This window comes from Aquarana catesbeiana, linkage group LG01 (assembly GCF_042186555.1).
Source record: "Aquarana catesbeiana isolate 2022-GZ linkage group LG01, ASM4218655v1, whole genome shotgun sequence".
NCBI lineage: Eukaryota > Metazoa > Chordata > Amphibia > Anura > Ranidae > Aquarana > Aquarana catesbeiana.
In genome coordinates this window covers 31,933,545-31,949,861 of record NC_133324.1, presented here as the reverse complement: position 1 = coordinate 31,949,861, position 16,317 = coordinate 31,933,545, and positions in this window count along the sequence as shown.

Below are 16,317 nucleotides of genomic sequence, written 5' to 3'. Positions count from 1 at the left end.
TTTAGTGTCAGGGTCACTTTAAATATATTGTATGTAGATGTATCCACTATATTAATAAATACATTTTGCTGGTGTAGTAAAAAAAGAAATTCATATTAGTTAAAGTTTATGAGAGCATCTTCTTAGGAAATTCACATTTTAAATGATAAGTTGAGTTAATTTTAAAGAATATGTTCTTTATAGGACCTAATAAAAAATCTGTCTCCTTATATAAATGTCTTTGTAAACTGCTTCCATGAGGGAGTATTCGGCTTCCCCATACAATGCTGCAGAGACAACACTCCTACCCCACACCTTGCCAGATCCTGATATGAAAGCTTTAAAGCTAAAAACAGGTTCCAGGTCCTCATTGATCAATCATAAGATGTATTCTGAAGAAGACATTAAACGTTAGAATTATGTTAGCTTAATATGTTTTGAAATGAATGTTCTTACTCATAAGGGCCCCATAATAGAGTATTTCCACCATCTCCAATATCTTCTAGTCAGACGTGTCAAAGAAAAAGCTAAACAGATTAGGAAATTACACTCTCCCCTTCGTCCCTTCCATAAGTATTCAAATCATACACACTAAGAACAATGCTGCATAAAAATAAAATAAAATACATATAAAGCCCATAAATATTATATATTATTAATTAATATTTCTCAAGTAAATATAATCACTTTTACATAAAACCTATTAAATGTGCAAAAAATTCCCAAAAAGTGTAAGATGAATACATTGATCTCCAATGATTTAACATACAAAAATTCATCATACAATAAAAGTGCCAAAGAATGTGCAAAACTATCAAATTCCCTTAAATCAAGGGCAAAATGTGAAAATCTTCAAGACCTCCCCAATACATCATTTACTCACCTTATAAGTCTGATCTCTTCAATGGATAAGTTGGTCATAGAGCGCTTGTTCTGTATAAAAAAATCAGCCGGGTAACTTGGATTCACATAGACAAATGCAGTCAGCGATGCATTAACAAAAGCACACTTTTCTATAGAGAAGCCCTGCTGCAAAAAAATCAGTTCAGCATCACATCACATATCATCACATAATAATAATCAATGTGCCTGAAAAAAAAATGCAAACACCAAACTACCCCTCCTCCTGAAACAAGAGCCATAAGAAAGGGAAGCAATGCAGTAAAAAATATTGATACTTGCCTGGCAGAGGTGATGGTTACAAGGAATATCACCTAGGTGAGAGTAGAGAGAGGGGTGTCTATAATGGGTTACAAAGACCAGAGGCTGGGAACAGAGTCTAAAACACACACACCAGATCTTCACCAAAGACCCTGCAAAAGGCAAAAACGTGACCTTTAAAAGTCTGAGAGCCAAACGCTGTTCCAGACTCAGTCATTTTCCTACCCGCCATCACTGTTTTGTTATGGTTTTATAATTTTTAACATTTTTGAAATAATATTTTTATAATTTATCTTTTTTATATATTTTTTTACATTATTTTTACTTTTTTCATGTAAGGTTGTTCTTGCCTTGATCAAGCAAACCGTGACAGGGAAGACCAGGCTACAATTAAAAGGATTTCAAGTGATCATATTTTTGGATTAGAGAGGGCAAGGATGTACCATTGGCTGGAGGTGACCAGTAGGTACTTGAGGTAATAGACTGCCCTGCTGCACATGTCATGTAAGGCAAAATACCTCAATTAATAGAAAAACAGTAGATAATGTGATGACTATTGAAGAGTTAGCTATCAGTCAGTTCTTACAGGCAGATTTTGCCCCTTAAAAGGATTTTTTGGATGTAAAGATCTGTGCACACAGGCAGGACACATAAGAGAATGTACCCCATCACTGCAATCCAAAAAACTCAAGTATGTTGAAGCAAACTCAACCAATTAAAAGGCATATAAGCTTTAACATGATGGCATTAATATCAAAGCCTATTTTTGTTTTAATCACTAGTTTTCATGAAAATAGCAGCTAGTGATACCGATATAAAGTCCTCGCTTGGACATTTTGAATTATGGGGTGACAATGCTCTGCCCACAATTCCTGCCTGTCTATCACTCTGTTACATGCTTCCCCAGGAAACTGTACTGATGCACATTGTCCAGGCATCTTCTACTGTTCATTTAAAATGAATCTTCACTCTAAAGCCACATTTCATGCAAAGGATGTTTAAAAAATCAAGCAGTTGCTGAAAAAACAAAATTCTTATCTCAGTCCTAGCCTCCAATGCTGTCAAGCGGAGTGGGTGACATCACCGTGCCTCACTGCTGCCCCCTGGGATAGCTGGAAGCCTGAAACCTGGTGAGAATATCCTCTTGCAATGAGCTTCTTGTTTCACTCCATAATCTTGTACAGACAGAGCTCTCTCTTTTATTACATGTATATATATACTGTACAGGACCGGAGTTACAGCTGTGCTCATAATCTTACAGTTGTGCTCATAAGTTTACATACCCTGGCAGAATTTGTAATATATGGACCATTTTTTAACCACTTGACGACCGCCTCACGCCGATTTACGTCGGCAAGGTGGCACGGACAGGCAAAATCACGTATATATACGTGATTTGCCTTCCGCGGGTGGGGGGTCCGATCGGACCCCCCCCCGGTGCCCGAGGCGGTCGTTTCTGGTCCCACGGCGATCGGAGATGAGGGGGAGGCCATCCGTTCGTGGCCCCCCCCTCGCGATCGCCGCCGGCCAATCACATCATTCCTTTGCTGCTGTATGCTAAACAGCAGCAAAGGAAATGATGTCATCTCTCCTCGGCTCGGTAATTTCCGTTCCGGCCCGAGGAGAGAAGACAGGTATGTGAGTGCACCAACACACACACACAGTAGAACATGCCAGGCACACTAAACACCCCGATCCCCCCCCCGATCGCCCCCCGATCCCCCCCAATCACCCCCCCCTGTCACAAACTGACACCAGCAGTTTTTTTTTTTTTTTCTGATTACTGCATTGGTGTCAGTTTGTGACAGTTACAGTATTGGGACAGTTAGTATTACCCCCCTTTAGGTCTAGGATACCCCCCTAACCCCCCCTAATAAAGTTTTAACCCCTTGATCACCCCCTGTCACCAGTGTTGCTAAGCGATCATTTTTCTGATCGCTGTATTAGTGTCGCTGGTGACGCTAGTTAGGGACCTAAATATTTAGGTTCGCCGTCAGCGTTTTATAGCGACAGGGACCCCCATATACTACCTAATAAATGTTTTAACCCCTTGATGGCCCCCTAGTTAACCCTTTCACCACTGATCACCGTATAAGTGTTACGGGTGACGCTGGTTAGTTTGTTTATTTTTTTTAGTGTCAGGGCACCCACCGTTTATTACCGAATAAAGGTTTAGCCCCCTGATCGCCCGGCGGTGATATGCGTCGCCCCAGGCAGCGTCAGATTAGCGCCAGTACCGCTAACACCCACGCACGCAGCATACGCCTCCCTTAGTGGTATAGTATCTGATCGGATCAATATCTGATCCGATCAGATCTATACTAGCGTCCCCAGCAGTTTAGGGTTCCCAAAAACACAGTGTTAGTGGGATCAGCCCAGATACCTGCTAGCACCTGCGTTTTGCCCCTCCGCCCGGCCCACCCAAGTGCAGTATCGATCGATCACTGTCACTTACAAAACACTAAACGCATAACTGCAGCGTTCGCAGAGTCAGGCCTGATCCCTGCGATCGCTAACATTTTTTTGGTAGCATTTTGGTGAACTGGCAAGCACCAGCCCCAGGCAGCGTCAGGTTAGCGCCAGTAGCGCTAACACCCACGCACGCACCGTACAGCTCCCTTAGTGGTATAGTATCTGATCGGATCAATATCTGATCCGATCAGATCTATACTAGCGTCCCCAGCAGTTTAGGGTTCCCAAAAATGCAGTGTTAGCGGGATCAGCCCAGATACCTGCTAGCACCTGCGTTTTGCCCCTCCGCCCAGCCCAGCCCACCCAAGTGCAGTATCGATCGATCACTGTCACTTACAAAACACTAAATGCATAACTGCAGCGTTCGCAGAGTCAGGCCTGATCCCTGCGATCGCTAACAGTTTTTTTGGTAGTATTTTGGTGAACTGGCAAGCACCAGCCCCAAGCAGCGTCAGATTAACGCCAGTACCGCTAACACCCACGCACCTCCCTTAGTGGTATAGTATCTGAACGGATCAATATCTGATCCGATCAGATCTATACTAGCGTCCCCAGCAGTTTAGGGTTCCCAAAAACGCAGTGTTAGCGGGATCAGCCCAGATACCTGCTAGCACCTGCATTTTGCCCCTCCGCCCAGCCCACCCAAGTGCAGTATCAATCGATCACTGTCACTTACAAAACACTAAATGCATAACTGCAGCGTTCGCAGAGTCAGGCCTGATCCCTGCGATCGCTAACAGTTTTTTGGTAGCTTTTTATTGAATTGGCAAGCGCCAGCGGCCTAGTACACCCCGGTCGTAGTCAAACCAGCACTGCAGTAACACTTGGTGACGTGGCGAGTCCCATAAGTGCAGTTCAAGCTGGTGAGGTGGCAAGCACAAGTAGTGTCCCGCTGCCACCAAGAAGACAAACACAGGCCCGTCATGCCCATAGTGCCCTTCCTGCTGCATTCGCCAATCCTAATTGGGAACCCACCACTTCTGCAGCGCCCGTACTTCCCCCCATTCACATCCCCAACCAAATGCAGTCGGCTGCATGAGAGGCATTTTCTTTATGTCCTCCCGAGTACCCCTACCCAACGAACCCCCAAAAAAGATGTCGTGTCTGCAGCAAGCGCGGATATAGACGTGACACCCGCTATTATTGTCCCTCCTGTCCTGACAATCCTGGTCTTTGCATTGGTGAATGTTTTGAATGCTACCATTCACTAGTTGAGTATTAGTGTAGGGTACAGCATTGCACAGACTAGGCACACTTTCACAGGGTCTCCCAAGATGCCATCGCATTTTGAGAGACCCGAACCTGGAACCGGTTACCGTTATAAAAGTTAGTTACAAAAAAAGTGTAAAAAAAAAAAAAAAAATATAAAATAAAAAAAAATAGTTGTCGTTTTATTGTTCTCTCTCTCTCTATTCTCTCTCTCTCTTGTTCTGCTCTTTTTTACTGTATTCTATTCTGCAATGTTTTATTGTTATTATGTTTTATCACGTTTGCTTTTCAGGTATGCAATTTTTTATACTTTACCGTTTACTGTGCTTTATTGTTAACCATTTTATTGTCTTCAGGTACGCCATTCACGACTTTGAATGGTTATACCAGAATGATGCCTGCAGGTTTAGGTATCATCTTGGTATCATTCTTTTCAGCCAGCGGTCGGCTTTCATGTAAAAGCAATCCTAGTGGCTAATTAGCCTCTAGACTGCTTTTACAAGCTGTGGGAGGGAATGCCCCCCCCCACCGTCTTCCGTGTTTTTCTCTGGCTCTCCTGTCTCAACGGGGAACCTGAGAATGCAGCCGGTGATTCAGCCAGCTGACCATAGAGCTGATCAGAGACCAGAGTGGCTCCAAACATCTCTATGGCCTACGAAACCGGAAGCTATGAGCATTTTATGACTTAGATTTCGCCAGATGTAAATAGCGCCATTGGGAAATTGGGGAAGCATTTTATCACACCGATCTTGGTGTCATCAGATGCTTTGAGGGCAGAGGAGAGATCTAGGGTCTAATAGACCCCAATTTTTTCAAAAAAGAGTACCTGTCACTACCTATTGCTATCATAGGGGATACATTCCCCGAGATAACAATAAAAATGATTAAAAAAAAAATAAAATGAAAGGAACAGTTTAAAAATAAGATAAAAAAGCAAAAAAATAATAAAGAAAAAAAAAAAGAAAAAAAAAAAGCACCCCTGTCGCCCCCTGCTCTCGCGCTAAGGCGAGCGCAAGCGGCGGTCTGTCGTCAAACGTAAACAGCAATTGTACCATGCATGTGAGGTATCGCCATGAAGGTCAGATCGAGAGCAGTAATTTTTGCAGTAGACCTCCTCTGTAAATCTAAAGTGGTAACCTGTAAAGGCTTTTAAAGGCTTTTAAAAATGTATTTATTTTGTTGCCACTGCACGTTTGTGCGCAATTTTAAAGCATGTCATGTTTGGTATCCATGTACTCGGCCTAAGATCATCTTTTTTATTTCATCAAACATTTTGGCAATATAGTGTGTTTTAGTGCATTAAAATTTAAAAAACTGTGTGTTTTTTCCCCAAAAAATGCATTTGAAAAATCGCTGCGCAAATACTGTGTGAAAAAAAAAAATGAAACACCCACCATTTTAATCTGTAGGGCATTTGCTTTAAAAAAATATATAATGTTTGGGGGTTCAAAGTAATTTTTTTGCAAAAAAAAAAAACTTTTTCATGTAAACAAAAAGTGTCAGAAAGGGCTTTGTCTTCAAGTGGTTAGAAGAGTGAGTGATGTGTGACATAAGCTTCTAAATGTTGTGCATAAAATGCCAGGACAGTTCAAACCCCCCAAAATGACGCCATTTTGGAAAGTAGACACCCCAAGCTATTTGCTGAGAGGCATGTCGAGTCCATGGAATATTTTATATTGCGACACAAGTTGCGGGAAAGAGACAAATTTTTTTTTTTTTTTTTGCACAAAGTTGTCACTAAATGATATATTGCTCAAATATGCCATGGGAATATGTGAAATTACACCCCAAAATACATTCTGCTGCTTCTCCTGAGTACGGGGATACCACATGTGTGAGACTTTTTGGGAGCCTAGCCGCGTACGGGACCCCGAAAACCAAGCACCGCCTTCAGGCTTTCTAAGGGCGTGAATTTTTGATTTCACTCTTCACTGCCTATCACAGTTTCGGAGGCCATGGAAAGCCCAGGTGGCACAAAACCCCCCCAAATGACCCTATTTTGGAAAGTAGACACCCCAAGCTATTTGCTGAGAGGTATAGTGAGTATTTTGCAGACCTCACTTTTTGTCACAAAGTTTTGAAAATTGAAAAAAGAAAAAAAAAAAAGTTTTTTCTTGTCTTTCTTCATTTTCAAAAACAAATGAGAGCTGCAAAATACTCACCATGCCTCTCAGCAAATAGCTTGGGGTGTCTACTTTCCAAAATGGGGTCATTTGGGGGGGTATTGTGCCACCTGGGCATTCCATGGCCTCCAAAACTGTGATAGGCAGTGAAGAGTGAAATCAAAAATTTTCACCCTTAGAAATCCTGAAGGCGGTGCTTGGTTTTCGGGGCCCCGTACGCGGCTAGGCTCCCAAAAAGTCCCACACATGTGGTATCCCCATACTCAGGAGAAGCAGCTAAATGTATTTTGGGGTGCAATTCCACATATGCCCATGGCCTGTGTGAGCAATATATCATTTAGTGACAACTTTGTGCAAAAAAAAAAAAAAGTGTCACTTTCCCGCAACTTGTGTCAAAATATAAAATATTCCATGGACTCAATATGCCTCTCAGCAAATAGCTTGGGGTGTCTACTTTCCAAAATGGGGTCATTTGGGGGGGTTTTGTGCCACCTGGGCATTCCATGGCCTCCGAAACTGTGATAGGCGGTAAAGAGTGAAATCAAAAATTTACACCCTTAGAAATCCTGAAGGCGGTGCTTGGTTTTCGGGGCCCCGTACGCGGCTAAGCTCCCAAAAAGTCCTACACATGTGGTATCCCCATACTCAGGAGAAGCAGCTGAATGTATTTTGGGGTGCAATTCCACATAGGCCCATGGCCTGTGTGAGCAATATATCATTTAGTGACAACTTTTTGTAAATACTTTTTTTTTTTTTTTTTTGTCATTATTCAATCACTTGGGACAAAAAAAATAAATATTCAATGGGTTCAACATGCCTCTCAGCAATTTCCTTGGGGTGTCTACTTTCCAAAATGGGGTCATTTGGGGGGGTTTTGTACTGCCCTGCCATTTTAGCACCTCAAGAAATGACATAGGCAGTCATAAACTAAAAGCTGTGTAAATTACAGAAAATGTACCCTAGTTTTTAGACGCTATAACTTTTGCGCAAACCAATAAATATATGCTTATTGACATTTTTTTTACCAAAGACATGTGGCCGAATACATTTTGGCCTAAATGTATGACTAAAATTTAGTTTATTGGATTTTTTTTACAACAAAAAGTAGAAAATATCATTTTTTTTTTAAATTTTCGGTCTTTTTCCGTTTATAGCGCAAAAAATAAAAACTGCAGAGGTGATCAAATACCATCAAAAGAAAGCTCTATTTGTGGGAAGAAAAGGATGCAAATTTCGTTTGGGTACAGCATTGCATGACCGCGCAATTAGCAGTTAAAGCGACGCAGTGCCAAATTGGAAAAAGACCTCTGGTCCTTAGGCAGCATAATGGTCCGGGGCTCAAGTGGTTAAGAAAACACATTTATTTTATTTTTAATGTGATTCAAAATAAACAGTTAGACATCCCAGAATAGCACAATCCTAATTAGTGAAGAAATTGCCAGACAAAATTATTTGTTATCATAATGTTCTTCCTGACCTTTGAACTCAGGTCATATGGCTTACAAGGCCAATAAGGGGCTTTTGGATGAGCCCCCCCTATAATAGGGTGAGGTCACAGCATCCATAGTGACATGTGCTTTATCTGTAATAGGGAAGATATAAGGAGTACTGCTGATAAAGTACACAGGAAGAGATTGGTGTAGGGCTTGTAGGGATTGGCAGGTCTGTTAGAGTAGATGTAAACCCTTACCCGAATGTCTTAGAGGTATTGAGAAAGAATTTATGAAATTTTAACTTAATTATATGTTTGCCTATTATAATATATCTATGCAATGTTATGCCGCATACACACGATCATATTTTTTTCCGACAACAAAATCCATGTTTTTTTTCGACGGATGTTGGCTCAAACTTGTCTTGCGTACACACGGTCACACAAATGTTGTCGGAACTTCCGAACGTCAAGAACGCGGTGACGTACAACATGTACAACGGCACTATAAAAGGGAAGTTCAGTAGCCAGTGTGCCACCCTTTGGGCTCCTTCTGCTAAGCTTGTGTTTATCTCGAGTTAGTAGAAGTTTCGTGAGAGACGATTCGCGCTTTTCAGCCTTGTGCTTTTCAGATCATTACTGCTCTTCAGTTTGTGCTTGTGGGTTTGTATCTGGTTTTCAGTGCTTGCCCCCCAAAGCTCACACGAGGTCCGTATAAAATATATGGAGTACTTTGTGAGTAGGGGGGCCATTGATATGCCAGAAAATGTTTAATAAACATTTTAAAAATACATTTTTTTAGTTAAACTGAAATAATACTTCCTTTGATTTACTGCTTGTGTTTCTTTTAGCTGTCTCCAAGGCTATCTAATGGGCTTTTTTTTGGCCATTTTCTTCAATAGTGCAAACATAATTTATTTGATACATAAGGTGACAATCTCTTCTTCAGCTAACTATTATTATGTTGTGGGTCTGCTACACACACACTTTGTTTTTGTTGTTAATGTACGTAATGCATTACTGATAAAAATATACATCATTTTCAGCACCATGAATTAATTTTGTTGAGTCACGAAAATGGCATTATTGTAGCAAATTATAAAGCACTATGGGAGTTATTTACTAAAGGAAAATCCACTTTGCACTCCGAGTGCACTGCAAAAGTGCACTTGAAACTGCACTGAAAGTGCACTTGTAGTGCAAAGTGGATTTGCCTTTAGTAAATAACCCCCATTTCAGTGTAAACACCAACTTAGTCCAAAAAGTGATATTGAACATTGAAAGAAGAAGCCACACATTGTTGAGTAGAAAACTTTTTACTCTGTGCTCATTCACATGTGAAAAAGGGTTTTTGAACAAACCAACATATTTTAGTAAGAACATTTTTGTTTTTGACAGTACAAATAGCCTTTTTTGTGTTAAAACAGGCATGTTTAAAACCATAAAACCATACACAACTCAGGAACTTACAAAGTTCAACTTTGACAAAGTGAAGGCAATATCAGACATTAGTAGGGATGAGCCAGATGTTCGAGTTGAACGTAAGTTCAACTCGAACAACGGGTGTTTGCCTGTTTGGCAAATTCGAAAGCCGCGGAACACCCTTTAAAAGTCTATGGGAGAAATCAAAAGTGCTAATTTTAACCACTTGAGCCCCGGACCATTATGCTGCCTAAGGACCAGAGGTCTTTTTCCAATTTGGCACTGCGTCGCTTTAACTGCTAATTGCGCGGTCATGCAATGCTGTACCCAAACGAAATTTGCGTCCTTTTCTTCCCACAAATAGAGCTTTCTTTTGATGGTATTTGATCACCTCTGCGGTTTTTATTTTTTGCGCTATAAACGGAAAAAGACCGAAAATTTTGAAAAAAAATGATATTTTCTACTTTTTGTTATAAAAAAAATCCAATAAACTCAATTTTAGTCATACATTTAGGCCAAAATGTATTCGGCCACATGTCTTTGGTAAAAAAAATGTCAATAAGCGTATATTTATTGGTTTGCGCAAAAGTTATAGCGTCTACAAACTAGGGTACATTTTCTGGAATTTACACAGCTTTTAGTTTATGACTGCCTATGTCATTTCTTGAGGTGCTAAAATGGCAGGGCAGTACAAAACCCCCACAAATGACCCCATTTTGGAAAGTAGACACCCCAAGGAAATTGCTGAGAGGCATGTTGAACCCATTGAATATTTATTTTTTTTGTCCCAAGTGATTGAAAAATGACAAAAAAAATAAAAATAAAAATATTTACAAAAAGTTGTCACTAAATGATATATTGCTCACACAGGCCATGGGCCTATGTGGAATTGCACCCCAAAATACATTCAGCTGCTTCTCCTGAGTATGGGGATACCACATGTGTGGGACTTTTTGGGAGCCTAGCCGCGTACGGGGCCCCGAAAACCAATCACCGCCTTCAGGATTTCTAAGGGTGTAAATTTTTGCTTTCACTCTTCACTGCCTATCACAGTTTCGGAGGCCATGGAATGCCCAGGTGGCACAAAACCCCCCAAAATGACCCCATTTTGGAAAGTAGACACCCCAAGCTATTTGCTGAGAGGCATATTGAGTCCATGGAATATTTTATATTTTGACACAAGTTGCGGGAAAGTGACACTTTTTTTTTTTTTTTTTCATAAAGTTGTCACTAAATGATATATTGCTCACACAGGCCATGGGCATATGTGGAATTGCACCCCAAAATACATTTAGCTGCTTCTCCTGAGTATGGGGATACCACATGTGTGGGACTTTTTGGGAGCCTAGCCGCGTACGGGACCCCAAAAACCAATCACTGCCTTCAGGATTTCTAAGGGTGAAAATTTTTGATTTCACTCTTTACTGCCTATCACAGTTTCGGAGGCCATGGAATGCCCAGGTGGCATAAAACCCCCCCAAATGACCCCATTTTGGAAAGTAGACACCCCAAGCTATTTGCTGAGAGGCATGGTGAGTATTTTGCAGCTCTCATTTGTTTTTGAAAATGAAGAAAGACAAGAAAAAACATTTTTTTTTTCTTTTTTCAATTTTCAAAACTTTGTGACAAAAAGTGAGGTCTGCAAAATACTCACTATACCTCTCAGCAAATAGCTTGGGGTGTCTACTTTCCAAAATGGGGTCATTTGGGGGGGTTTTGTGCCACCTGGGCATTCCATGGCCTCCGAAACTGTGATAGGCAGTGAAGAGTGAAATCAAAAATTCACGCCCTTAGAAAGCCTGAAGGCGGTGCTTGGTTTTCGGGGTCCCGTACGCGGCTAGGCTCCCAAAAAGTCTCACACATGTGGTATCCCCGTACTCAGGAGAAGCAGCAGAATGTATTTTGGGGTGTAATTTCACATATTCCCATGGCATGTTTGAGCAATATATCATTTAGTGACAACTTTGTGCAAAAAAAAAAAAAAAAAAAAAAATTTGTCTCTTTCCCGCAACTTGTGTCGCAATATAAAATATTCCATGGACTCGACATGCCTCTCAGCAAATAGCTTGGGGTGTCTACTTTCCAAAATGGGGTCATTTGGGGGGGGTTTGAACTGTCCTGGCATTTTATGCACAACATTTAGAAGCTTATGTCACACATCACCCACTCTTCTAACCACTTGAAGACAAAGCCCTTTCTGACACTTATTGTTTACATGAAAAAGTTTTTTTTTTTGCAAAAAAATTACTTTGAACCCCCAAACATTATATATTTTTTTAAAGCAAATGCCCTACAGATTAAAATGGTGGGTGTTTAATTTTTTTTTTTTCACACAGTAATTGCGCAGCGATTTTTCAAACGCATTTTTTGGGGAAAAAACACACTTTTTTAAATTTTAATGCACTAAAACACACTATATTGCCCAAATGTTTGATGAAATAAAAAAGATGATCTTAGGCCGAGTACATGGATACCAAACATGACATGCTTTAAAATTGCGCACAAACGTGCAGTGGCAACAAAATAAATACATGTTTAAAAGCCTTCAAAAGCCTTTACAGGTTACCACTTTAGATTTACAGAGGAGGTCTACTGGAAAAATTACTGCACTCGATCTGGCCTTCGCGGTACCTCACATGCATGGTGCAATTGCTGTTTACATATGACGCCAGACCGCCGCTTGCGTTCGCCTTAGCGCGAGAGCAGGGGGCGACAGGGGTGCTTTTTTTTTTTTTTTTTTTTTTTTTTTCTTTATTATTTTTTTGCTTTTTTAATCTTACTTTTAAACTGTTCCTTTCATATTTTTTTTTTTTAATCATTTTTATTGTTATCTCGGGGAATGTAAATATCCCCTATGATAGCAATAGGTAGTGACAGGTACTCTTTTTTGAAAAAATTGTGGTCTATTAGACCCTAGATCTCTCCTCTGCCCTCAAAGCATCTGACCACACCAAGATCGGTGTGATAAAATGCTTCCCCAATTTCCCAATGGCGCTATTTACATCCGGCGAAATCTAAGTCATGAAATACTCGTAGCTTCCGGTTTCTTAGGCCATAGAGATGTTTGGAGCCACTCTGGTCTCTGATCAGCTCTATGGTCAGCTGGCTGAATCACCGGCTGCATTCTCAGGTTCCCTGTTGAGACAGGAGAGCCAGAGAAAAACACGGAAGACGGTGGGGGGGGCATTCCCTCCCACGGCTTGTAAAGGCAGTCTAGAGGCTAATTAGCCACTAGGATTGCTTTTACATGAAAGCCGACCGCTGGCTGAAAAGAATGATACCAAGATGATACCTAAACCTGCAAGCATCATTCTGGTATAACCACTCAAAGTCGTGAATGGCGTACCTGAAGACAAAAAAATGGTTAACAATGGTTAACAATAAAGCACAGTAAACAGTAAAGTATAAATAATTACACACCTGAAAAACAAACATGATAAAACATAATAACAATAACAATAACAATAAAACATTGCAGAATAGAATACAGTAAAAAAGAGCAGAACAATAGAGAGAGAGAATAGAGAGAGAGAGAACAATAAAACGACAACTATTTTTTTTTATTTCATATTTTTTTTTTTTTTACACTTTTTTTGTAACTAACTTTTATAACGGTAACCGGTTCCAGGTTCGGGTCTCTCAAAATGCGATGGCATCTTGGGAGACCCTGTGAAAGTGTGCCTAGTCTGTGCAATGCTGTACCCTACGCTAATACTCAACTAGTGAATGGTAGCGTTCAAAACATTCACCAATGCAAAGACCAGGATTGTCAGGACAGGAGGGACAATAATAGCGGGTGTCACGCCTATATCCGCGCTTGCTGCAGACACAACATCTTTTTTGGGGGGTTCGCTGGGTAGGGGTACTAAAGACATAAAGAAAATGCCTCTCATGCAGCCGACTGCATTTGGTTGGGGATGTGAATGGGGGAAGTACGGGCGCTGCAGAAGCGGTGGGTTCCCAATTAGGATTGGCGAATGCAGCAGGAAGGGCATTATGGGCACGATGGGCCTGTGTTTGTCTTTTTGGTGGCAGCGGGACACTACTTGTGCTTGCCACCTCACCAGCTTGAACTGCACTTATGGGACTCGCCACGTCACCAAGTGTTACTGCAGTGCTGGTTTGACTACGACCGGGGTGTACTAGGCCGCTGGCGCTTGCCAGTTCAATAAAAAGCTACCAAAAAAACTGTTAGCGATCGCAGGGATCAGGCCTGACTCTGCGAACGCTGCAGTTATGCGTTTAGTGTTTTGTAAGTGACAGTGATCGATCGATACTGCACTTGGGTGGGCTGGGCCGGGCGGAGGGGCAAAACGCAGGTGCTAGCAGGTATCTGGGCTGATCCCGCTAACACTGCATTTTTGGGAACCCTAAACTGCTGGTGACGCTAGTATAGATCTGATCGGATCAGATATTGATGCGATCAGATACTATACCACTAAGGGAGGTGTACGGTGCGTGCGTGGGTGTTAGCGGTACTGGCGCTAACCTGACGCTGCCTTGGGCTGGTGCTTGCCAGTTCACCAAAACGCTACAAAAAAACCTGTTAGCGATCGCAGGGATCAGGCCTGACTCTGCGAACGCTGCAGTTATGCGTTTAGTGTTCTGTAAGTGACAGTGATCGATCGATACTGCACTTGGGTGGGCTGGGCTGGGCCGGGCGGAGGGGCAAAATGCAGGTGCTAGCAGGTATCTGGGCTGATCCCGCTAACACTGCGTTTTTGGGAACCCTAAACTGCTGGTGATGCTAGTATAGATCTTATCGGATCAGATATTGATCCGTTCAGATACTATACCACTAAGGGAGGTGTATGCTGCCTGCGTGGGTGTTAGCGGTACTGGCGCTAACCTGACGCTGCCTGGGGCTGGTGCTTGCCAGTTCACCAAAATGCTACCAAAAAAACTGTTAGCAATCGCAGGGATCAGGCCTGACTCTGCGAACGCTGCAGTTATGCGTTTAGTGCCTTGTAAGTGACAGTGATCGATCGATACTGCACTTGGGTGGGCTGGGCGGAGGGGAAAAACGCAGGTGCTAGCAGGTATCTGGGCTGATCCCGCTAACACTGCGTTTTTGGGAACCCTAAACTGCTGGGGACGCTAGTATAGATCTGATCGGATCAGATATTGATCCGATCAGATACTATACCACTAAGGGAGGCGTATGCTGTGTGCGTGGGTGTTAGCGGTACTGGCGCTAATCTGACGCTGCCTGGGGCGACGCATATCACCGCCGGGCGATCGGGGGGCTAAACCTTTATTCGGTAATAAACGGCGGGTGCCCTGACACTATAAAAAATAAACGAACTAACCAGCGTCAACCGTAACGGTTATACGGTGATCAGTGGTGAAAGGGTTAACTAGGGGGCAATTAAGGGGTTAAAACATTTATTAGGTAGTATATGGGGGTCCCTGACGCTATAAATTGCTGACGGCTAACCTAAATATTTACCTCACTAACTAGCGTCACCAGCGACACTAATACAGCGATCAGAAAAATGATTGCTTAGCGACACTGGTGACGGGGGGTGATCAAGGGGTTAAAACTTTATTAGGGGGGGTTAGGGGGGTACCCTAGACCTACAGGGGGGTAACAGTAACTGTGCTAACACAGTAACTGTCACAAACTGACACAGCAGTAATCAGAAAAAAAAAAAAAAACTGCTGGTGTCAGTTTGTGAAAGGGGGGGGGTGATTGGGGGGGATCGGGGGGGCGATCGGGGGGGGGATCAGGGTGTAATGTGTGCCTGGCATGTTCTACTGTGTGTGTGTGTGTGTTGGTGCACTCACTCACATGTCGTCTCTCCTCGGGCCGGAACGGAAACTACCGACCCGAGGGGAGATGACATCACTTCCTTTGCTGCTGTTTAGCATACAGCAGCAAAGGAGTGTTCCCATTGGCCGGCGGCGATCGCGAGGGGGGGGGCCACGAACGGATGGCCTCCCCCTCGTCTCTGATTGCCGGGGGACAGAACGGGACCGCCTCGGGCGGCGGGGGGGGTCCGATCGGACCCCCCACCCGCGGGAGGCAAATCACGTACATGTACGTGATTTTGCCTGCCCGTGCCGCCTTGCCGACGTAAATCGGCGTGAGGCGGTCCTTAAGTGGTTAAAGGGTAATAAGCAAATTATAAGTCATAAAAAGTATTTGGGGACCTGGGTCCTGTCCCAGGGGACATGTATCAATGCAAAAAAAAAGTTTTAAAAACGGATGTTTTTTCATGAGCAGAGATTTTAATAATACTTAAAGTGAAACAATAAAAGTGAAATATTCCTTTAAATTTCATACCTGGGGGGTGTCTATAGTATGCCTGTAAAGTGGCGCATGTTTCCTGTGTTTAGAAAAGTCTCTCAGCAAAATGACATTTCTAAAAGAAAAAAAGTCATTTAAAAATACTCGCGGCTATAATGAATTGTGGGTCCGGCAATACACATAAAAGTTCATTGTTAAAAAAAACGGCATGGGATTCCCCCACAGGGGAACCCCGAACCAAAATTAAAAAAAAAATGCATGGGGATCCC